General features: G+C 38.0%; 1 protein-coding gene across 1 annotated transcript in view; it reads left to right on the top strand.

The window, feature by feature from the left end:
* The window catches only part of TINAG (tubulointerstitial nephritis antigen), a 105,013-nt gene that overhangs the window by 88,342 nt on the left and 6,301 nt on the right, over positions 1-10,370 (top strand). The gene's annotated exons all lie outside the window — the stretch shown is intronic.

Below are 10,370 nucleotides of genomic sequence, written 5' to 3'. Positions count from 1 at the left end.
ATTGGGTTGTTTACTTTTCTGGAATTGAATTTCAGGAGTTGCTTGTATATATTTGAGATTAATTCTTTGTCAGTTGCTTCATTTGCTATTATTTTCTCCCATTCTTAAGGCTGTCTTTTCACCTTGCTTATAGTTTCCTTTTCAACTCTTCTTATTTCAAATTGTAACAGTGAATCAGTATTTTTTCAAAATGAAGTAAAAATAAAATCTTGTCTGTTATCATCTATACAAACTTAAAAAATTGATCAGTGTTCTCTCATATATGTCAATCAACTTTGTATTCTTACATTATTTTTGTTATGGTTGATGCTTTTGTAATGTTAGTATTGAATATACATGTAGAGTTTTATTTTCTTTTTTACCAACTTATAACACACAAGTTTCTTTACTGAGAAAAAACAATCATTAGCCTAAAATTACAGAAAGTTATATGTAAGAAACAGTTTGAAGAAGACTGGAATTATTCCCTGATTGACTACAATAAACTTTGATGAATTATCCTAGGTCCTTATAACATGTACCCTTTGTGTGTATGTGTGCCAAGTTGCTTCAGTCGTGTCACACTCTGTGACCCTATGGACTGTAGCCCACCAGGCTCCTTGGTCCATGGGGTTCTCCAGGCAAGAATCCTGGAGTGGGTTCCCATGCCCTCCTCCAAAGAATCTTTCTGACCCGGGGATAGAATCCGTGTCTCCTGCAGTTCCTGCGTTGCGCTTGGATTCTTTACTGCTGAGCCACTAGGGAAACTCCATACAGCCTTTATTCTGTCAGAAATAAAGTTTAGGTGATGCTGTTTATCATCAGTTCAGTTCAGTCACTCAGTTGTGTCTGACATTTTGCGACCCCATGGACTACAGTATGGCAGACTTCCCTGTCCATCACCAACTCCCAGAGCTTGCTCAAACCCATGTCCATTGAGTCGGTGATGCCATCCAACCATCTCATCCTCTGTCATCCCCTTTTCCTCCCGCCTTCACTCTTTCCCAGCATCAGGGTCTTTTCCAGTGAGTCAGTTCTTTGCATCAGGTGGCTATAGTATTGGAGTTTCAGCTTCAACATCAGTCCTTCCAATGAATATTTAGGACTGATTTCCTTTGGGATGGACTGGTTGCATCTCCTTGCAGTCCAAGTGACTCTCAAGAGTCTTCTCCAACACGACAGTTCAAAAGCATTAATTCTCTGATGCTCAGCTTTCTTTATAATCCAACTCTTACATCCATACATGACTACTGTATGCTGCTGGTGCTGCTATTGCTGCTGCTAAGTCGCTTCAGTCATGTCCGACTTTATGTGACCCCATAGACGGCAGCCCACCAGGCTCTCCTGTCCCTGGGATTCTCCAGGCAAGAATACTGGAGTGGGTTGCCATTTCCTTCTCCAATGCATGAAAGTGAAAAGTGAAAGTGAAGTCGCTCAGTTGTGTCTGACTCCCAGTGACCCCATGGACTGCAGCCTACCAGGCTCTTCTGTCCATGGGATTTTCCAGGCAAGAGTACTGGAATATGTCTATTTATCATAGAATTTTAATTTGAATATATGCATTAGAAGGCAAATTATAACTTACAAAATACTAAATATTAGGGCTTGTGCTCACTCGAGTGACTCTTGTTAATTAGATTTTTCCAAAAGGCACTCACAAAAAATCAATCACCCAAATGTGTGGTCACCACCTGTATTTGTCTTGTTGATATATAGAGGTGTTATGCCATTGAGTATGGGCTTCCCAGGTGGCTCAGTGGTAAAGAATCTGCCTGCAATGCAGGAGACATGGATTGGATTCCCGTGTTGGGAAGATCCCCTTGTGGAGTGCATAGCAACCTGCTCTATTATTCTTGGCTGAAGAATCCCATGGACAGAGGTGCCTGGTGGGTCACAAAGAGTCATACATGATTTAGCAACTTAGTAGGCATGCACACATGACCTTGAATAGAATGATGCTTTTTTGTATTTAAACTTAGCTTTCTAAAATATCATTTTCCTTATTAAAATACAGTTGAGGTAGTCAATAATTAACATTAGTGTTCAACAGTTAATATTTATAATATTTGAAAGAGAATATATTATTTGAGCCTCCTGGAATATTTCTGAATGCTGGGATATTATGAGTAGTTAAGGGAAGGGGAAGACAGAGTGTCTACATTGCTGCCAGAAGTGGGGAAGGACAAGCCTGAAGAGAGCCTGAAACATGCACGTGGTAGACATAGCCCTTGAAATATTTGCAACCAGGCACACACACACACACACACACACACACACACACACACACACACAAAACTAAGTTTAACCAAACTTTCCTGTAGCCCTGACCCTGCTCAGTTCTTGACTAAATTGAGGGGTTCCATTCTTCACCATATCACTCTTGAAGAAGAAAAGATTGACCTTCTTTAGGAAATAATCTCAGTGTCAATATCTGTGTAGTTAGCCCTCCATATCTGCCAGTTCTGCATCCACAGATTCAACAAAACATATTTAAAAAATTCTACAGAGCTTCAAAAAGCAAAACTTGAATCTGCTGTATACTGACAACTATTTATATAGTATTTATATTGTTTTTTCAACTTTTTACATAACATTTACATTGCATTAGGTATTGTAAGTAACCTAGAGATGGTTTAAAGTATATAAGAGTATGTGTGCAGGTTATACACAAATATTATGCCATTTTATATAGAAGACTTGTCCAAAAAGCCCCACAATGTGAGAGTTGTGAGTTAAGTTTTATTTTGGGCAAAATAAGGACCATAGCCCAGGAGATAGCCTCTCAGATAGCTCTGAGAAACTGCTTGTAAGAGATGAGGAGGAGGTTTATATATATATGGTTTGGGTGAAGGGAGAGTACATGCAATCAAATACACGTTTTTGCAGAAGGTTGCTGCTAGTTTTGTGGAGGTAACAGCTAGTCACGAGGAGCAGATGTCTCCATTAAAGATTTTAGTGCTTTTCTAGATATGAGAAGATGCAAAAATTTAAGCTCGTAAAATCTCCTGAAAATATTTAATTATCTAAAGGTCTGTTCTGCCAGTTTTCCAGAACACAGGGTACCTCGTTCCTGATCTCATCCCTGAACTCTTTTCAGGTGTGTTGAATCTCAGAGACTGCAGCGGCTAGTGACTTCATCCTTTTAGAGGCAGATGTGCTAGGCGTAGTTGCTCAGTCATGCCTGACTCTTTGTGACCCCATGGCCTGTAGCCCACCAGGCTCCTCTGTCCATGATATTCTCCAGGCAAGAATACTGGAGTGGGTTGCCATGTTGGAAAGTGTCAATTTTTAGTTGGTAGACTTGAGCAACTATGGATTTTGGTGCAGAGGAGAGGGGTCCCGTGGAACCAGTCCCCTACAGACATCAAGGGATAACTCTGATTATTATGGGCAAGTATATAGCATCGGAGAATGAAATGGCAACCCACTCCAGTGTTCTTGCCTGGAGAATCCCAGGGACGGGGGAGCCTGGTGGGCTGCCGTCTATGGGGTCGCACAGAGTCGGACAGGACTGAAGCGACTTAGCGGGAGCAGGAGCATATAGCATACATTTAAACATTTTGAGACACATGAAGCAGAAAACATGACAATAACCAAGGGAAAAGGCTATCAATAGAAGCAACAGATGTAATAACCATTGTAAAAAAATATTTAAAAATATAAAGGAAAAGATGGAGAATTTCATTGAATGGTTTCAGTATACAAAATAAAAGAGTTTTTGTACATATGAATGCAATGTCTGAAATTAAGAACTCAATGTATGGGTTAAATAGCATGCAAAATTAGATATCTTTAAAAAATGCAATAAAATATATCCAAGTTGCAGTACACAGAGGAAAATATAATGGAAAATCCAAAACACTAGTAAGAGATGGGTGGGACACATTCAGACTTTTGTTTGTTTTCATTGGAGTATAGTTGTTTTACAATGTTGGGTTAGTTTCTGCTATACAATGAAGTAAATCATACATATATCATACATATGTCCCCACCCTCTTAGACCTCCTTCTCACTGCCCCATCCCACCCCTCTAGGTCATCACAGAGCACAGACCTGAGCTCCCTGTGCTGTGCAGCAGCTCCCCACCATTTTACATGTGGTTGAGTACATATGGAAATCCAGTCTCCCAGTTTATCCCATCCCACTTCCTTGCCCCGCCTCATGTCCACCTGTCTGCTCTCTGCATCTGCATGTCTATCTCACCCTGCAAATAGGTTCCTCTGCACCAGTTTCCTAGATTCCACATATATGTGTTAATATATGATATTTGTTTTTCTCTTCCTGACTTAATTCACTATATATATAACTATATTCTCAGAAGGATAAGAGAGAGAGGATGAGGCAGTATCAAAATCTGAAGAACTGATGGTCAAAAGTTTTCCAAAACTGAGAGACATCAACCTAAGTTCAGGAAGCTCAATAAACTCCAAGTAAGCAAAACTAGAATTTTATTGTATATCCATTGACAACTTTCTTCAAAGAAGGCAAATAGGAAACACTTTCATTCAAACAAAAGCTAAAATAACACAGCATAAAATATATAAATAAAAGTCATAGAAAAAAGAGAAAAACAAACCTACAATTTGGTTGCCTATTCCAGGATGTCTTACTTATAATTTTATACAGAAAACAGCTAAAATATAAGTAAAGATATAGAAGATTTTTTAAAAAGCTATTAGCTAGCTTAAAATTCATACAACATTAGACACAAATATTAATGGACAGTTTCTTGTGCATATGGAATGTTTCCCAAAGTTGACCATATGCTGGTTATAGGGCAAGTTCAACAAATTGAAAGCATTAAATTTTACAGAGTGTGATATGGAAAAACTTGTGTTAGTTAGCTAAAGCAGTACTGAATTTAATAGGAAATGCATGTATTTGAAAAATAAAAGGTTAAAATCAGTACATATATTAAAACAGGAAAAGCTGAAAATAGCAATTTAATAATCTAGATAAAGAACTCAAACCTCAAAAACAAACAAACAAAAAATAGAAGGAAGGGAATTAAAAGGAAAAGGGCAGAAATCAATGAAAAAAGTGGACATAAAATAGAGAATATCAAGAGAGCGAAGATTTGATTCTTTGATAAGATTAAATTCCTAGGAAAGCTTGCAAAGAAACCGAGAGAGAAAAAAAATCACCACAGAAATAAAAAAGGAAGGCTGTCTTCAGTTCGATAGATATTGTTGTTGTTGTTATTCAGTCATTAACCCATGTCTAACTCCTTGCAACCCCATAGACTGCAGCATGCCAGGCCTCCCTGTTCCTCACTATCTCCCAGAGTTTGCTCAAGTTCATGTCCACTGGGTCAGTGATATTATCCAACCATCTCATCCTCTGCTGCCCTCCTCTTCTTTTCTCTTCAATCTTTCCCAGCATCAGGGTCTTTTCCAATGAGTCAGCTCTTCACATCAGGTTGCCAAAGTACTGGGCTTCAGCTTCAGCATCAGTCCTTCCAAGGAATATTCAGGATTGATTTCTTTTAGGATTGACTGATTTGATCTCCTTACAGTCCAAGGGACTTTCAAAGGCCTTCTCCAGCACCACAATTCGAAAGCATCATTCTTTGGCACTCAGCCTTCTTTATGGTCTAATTCTCACAACTGTACATGACTACTGGAAAGACCGTAGCTTTGACTATATGGACCTTTGTTGGCAAAGTGATGCCTTTGCTTTTTAATACACTGTCTAGGTTTGTCATAGCTTTCCTTCCAGGAAGCAAGCATCTTTTAATTTCATGGCTGCAGTCACCATCCACAGTGATTTTGGAGCCCAAGAAGAATCTGTCACTGCTTCCACTTTTTCCCTTTCCGTTTGCCATTAAGTGACAGGACTGGATACCATGATCTTAATTTTTTGGATGTTGAATTTTAAGCAAGCTTTTTCACTCTCCTTTTTCATGATTATTGAGGCTCAAAGATGCTATGCAAACATCATACTACTATATTTGAAAATATAGATGATATGGATAAATTCATTGGAAAACAAAGCATCAAAACTCATACAAAGTGAGAATAGGAAATCTAGCTATAATACAGTTTGAAAAGCTGACTGTATTAAAAAGAAACTCTTACCAAAAGCACCAGTCTCTAATCAATTCACTGGTAAATTCTTCCAAACATTTAAAGAACAAATAAAATCAATTTTATACCAGTATACCTTAGGAAAATAGAGAGCAGTTCCTGACTCATTTTACAAATCAGCATAACACCAATACCAAAACTTGACAGAGACAACTCAAGAAAGGAAAACTACAGGTCAATATCTCTTATGAATACAAAATTCTAAACAAAATATCACAGCTGTAAAATGTAAAAAGGGCAAATATTATAATCAAATGAGGTTTATAGCAGGAGTGTGAAGTTGGTTTTAAATGTAAAATCAATAAATACAGTTCATCACATTGCCAGACTAAAGATGGAAAAAAAATGCTTATCTTAATTGGTGTGTGTGTGTGTGTGTGTGTGTGAGTTACTCAGTCATGTCCAACTCTTTGCAACCCTATGGACTGTAGCCTGTCAGGCTCCTCTGTCCATGGAGTTTTCCCCCAGGCAAGAATACTGGACTGGGTTGCCATTTCCTTCTCCAGGGGATCTTTGCAACCTAGGGACTGAACCCAGATCTCCTGCACTGCAGGCAGATTCTTTACTGTTTGGGCCACCAGGGAAGCCTCATCTTATTTGGTGCCGAAATGTAATAATAACTGCTTTTTGCCACCTGCCCTCTCATAGATACTCTCATACATCCTCTCCAAACATAGCTGCAAGATCATTAGAGCAACAGTTTCCAATTTCTAGATTCTCTTTCAAAGGGCTCACATGATTAGCTTAGGCAGAATAATCTCCCTTTTAATTAATTCACAGCCAATTGATTGGGGATTTGATCACATCTTCAAAACTTATTCAACTTTGTGAGACAACATGATCTAATAACAGGTGTGACATCCCATTATATCCTCAGGTCCTTTCCACAATCAAGTGAGAGGATTATATGGGGCAACCACACCAGGGAGCAGGAGTGTAGCTGTCATTGTAGAATTCTGCCGACCTCAGATGTCATTTATGATTTAAAAACCTCAGCAAATTAAGAAAAGAACCTACCTTCCCTAGACTTATAAAGTCTACTCTCAAAAACCCAGTAGCTAACATCATAATTAATGGTCAAATGCTGAACATTTCCCCCTTATCACTGAAAAGTAAAACATTTATTGTCATTTTTGTTAACATTTTATTGAAGGTTCCATCTAGTATAGTAAAACAAACAAACAAGCAAGCAAAAAATAAACAAAAAATAAAGGCAGAGTGTGGAAAGAAATACAACTGAAGTTATTTGCAAATGACATGGTTATGTGTATAGAAAATTTAAAAATACATGTAGAAATAAATTGTTAGAAACAGCATATTTGGCAAGCTTTCTTGATATTCAGTTCAGTTCAGTTGCTCAGTCATGTCTGACAAAGGATTAATCTTCAAAATATACAAGTAGCTCATACAACTCAATACCAGAAAAACAAACAATCCAGTCAAAAAGTGGGAAAAAGACCTAAAGAGGCATTCTCCTAAGAAGACATACAGATAGGTAGTAAGCACAGGAAAAGATGCTCAACATCACTCATTATTCAGTTCAGTTCAGTTCAGTCGCTCAGTTGTGTCTGAGTCTTCACAACTCCATGGACCACAGCACGCCAGGCCTCCCTGTCCATCACCAACTCCTGGAGTTTACTCAAACTCATCTCCATTGAGTCGGTGATGCCATCCAACCATCTCATCCTCTGTTGTCCCCTTCTGCTCCTGCCTTCAATCTTTGCAACCATCAGGGTCTTTTCAAATGAGTCAGCTCTTTGCATCAGGTGGCCAAAGTATTGGAATGTCAGCTTCAACATCAGTTGCATTAGGTCAATGTAAAATACAAATTGTAGTTCTATATAGTAGTGAGAAGCAATGGGAAATTAAAAATAAACATAACCTAAAATGATGTAATTATTTAAAAACTGAGGGAATGTTTCAATGAAAAAATGTGCAAGATTTTTAGTGTTGGGAGAAATTAAAGAAGACCTAGCTAAAAGGAGAATTATAGTGTATTAATGACCCAAAACCTCTAGATTAGCATTCCCAACTTGATTTATTAATTTACTAACATTCTAATCTAAGAATTAGAGATTTATTTATTTATGCTTTTGGAAGACAGAGGATCATATTGAAATAATGATTCTAAATTTTAAATGGTGATATATAAAAAACCTACAGTCCCAAGATAACCACAGTAAAGAAGAACAAAGCTGGAGGATGTACGCTACCAGGTGTCAAGAATTCATATACATCTACAGCAATTAAGACATTTTATTACTGGCAAATTGAATACAGAAGCACATTAAAAAAATCATTCTCAATGATCATGATTTATACCTGGTATGCAAGGATGTTTTAAAATATACAAGCTAATCAATATGAAATATCCATTAATAGAATGACATATATATTATCAGTGAGGTACATTTTTTCTACAGTTAATTTGTTTAGTTTACATCATGAACAAATACAGAATTTGTCAAATGTTTTTTTCTGAATCTATTAAGATTACTATATATAGTAATATTAATGATATATACTATTGTTCAGTTGCCAAGTCATGTCTGACTCTCTGCTACCCCATGAACTCCAGCCTGCAAGGCTTCCCTGTCCTTTACTATCTCCCTGAATGTGTTCAAACTCATGTCCATTGAGTCAGTGATGCCAGCCAACCATCTCATCCTCTGTTGCTCCTTTCTCCTCTGTTCAAACTCATGTCCATCCAGTTGGTGATGCCATCTCATCCTACGTTGTCCCTTTCTCTTTCTTCCTTCAATCTTTCCCAGAATCAGGGTCTTTTCAACTAAGTAAGTTTTTTTTTTTTTTTCTTCGCATCAGGTGGCCAAAGTATTGGAGTTTCAGTTTCAGCATTAGTCCTTCCAATAAATATTCAGGACTGATTTTCTTTAGGATTGACTGGTTTGATCTTGCAGTCCAAGGGGCTCTCAAGAGTCTTCTCCAACAAACAACACAGTTCAAAAACATCAATTCTTCAGCACTCAGCTGACTTTATGGTCCAAATCTCATATCCATACGTGACTACTGGAAAAAACAGGGCTTTGACTAGACAGACCTTTGTTAGCAAAGTGATGTCTCTGCTTTTTAGTATCTGTCTAGGTTGGTCAGAGATTTTCTTCCAAAAGCAAACGTCTTTTAATTTCATGGCTGCAGTCACCATCTGCAGTGAATTTGGAGCTCCAGAAAATAAAGTCTGTCACTCTGTCCATTGTTTCCCCATCTATTTGCCATGAAGTTATGGGACCTGATGCCATGATCTTCTTTTTTTGAATGTCCAGTTTTAAGCTAGCTTTTTCACTCTCCTCTTTCACTTTCATGAAGAGGTTCTTCAGTTCCTCTTCACTTTCTGCCGTAAGGATGGTGACATCTGCATATATGAAGTTATTGATATTTATCCTGGCAATCATGATTCCAGCTTGTGCTTCATCCAGTCCAGCATTTCGCATGATGTACTCTGCATATAAGTTAAATAAGCAGGGTGACATACTCCTTTCCCAATTTGGAACCAAATCATTGCTATATGCCTGGTTCTAACTGTTACTTCTTGACCTGTGTACAGATTTCTCAGGAGGCAGGTAAGGTGGTCTGGTAGTCCCATCTCTTTAAGAATTTCCAGTTTGTTGTGATCTACACAGTAAAAGGCTTTGGTGTAGTCAATAAAGCAGGAGCAGATGTTTTTCTGGAATGCTCTCACTTTTTTGATGATCCAAAAGATGTTGGCAATTTGATCTCTGGTTCCTCTGCCTTTTTGACATCCAGCTTGAACATCTGGAAGTTCTCAGTTCACATTTTGTTGAAGCCTGGCTTGGAGAATTTTGAGCATTCCTTTGCTAGCGTGTGAGATGAGTGCAATTATACATTTGTTTGAACACTTTTTGGCATTTCCTTTCTTTGGGATTGGAATGAAAAGTGACATTTTTCAGTCCTGTGGGCACTGCTGAGTTTTCCAAATGTGTTGGCATATTTAGTGCAACACTTTCACAGTGTCATCTTTTAAGAGTTGAAAATAGCTCAACTGGAATTCCTTCACCTCCACTAGTTTTGTTTGTAGTGATAATCCCTAAGGCCCTCTTGATTTCAGACTCCAGGATGTCTGGCTCTAGGTGAGTGAGCACACCATCGTTATTATCTGGGTCATGAAGATCTTTTTTTGTATACTTCTTCTGTGTATTCTTGCCGCCTCTTCTTAATATCTTGTACTTCTGTTAGGTCCATACCATTTCTGTCTTTTATTGTGCCCATCTTTGCATGAAATGTTCCCTTGGTATGTCTGATTTTCTTGAAGAGATCTCTAGTCTTTCC

This window comes from Bison bison, unplaced genomic scaffold, assembly GCF_000754665.1.
Source record: "Bison bison bison isolate TAMUID 2011002044 unplaced genomic scaffold, Bison_UMD1.0 scf7180017864270, whole genome shotgun sequence".
In the NCBI taxonomy this organism is placed as follows: Eukaryota; Metazoa; Chordata; class Mammalia; order Artiodactyla; family Bovidae; genus Bison; species Bison bison.
Note: the sequence above shows the minus strand (reverse complement) of the source record. Positions and strands in the feature narration are given on the sequence as shown.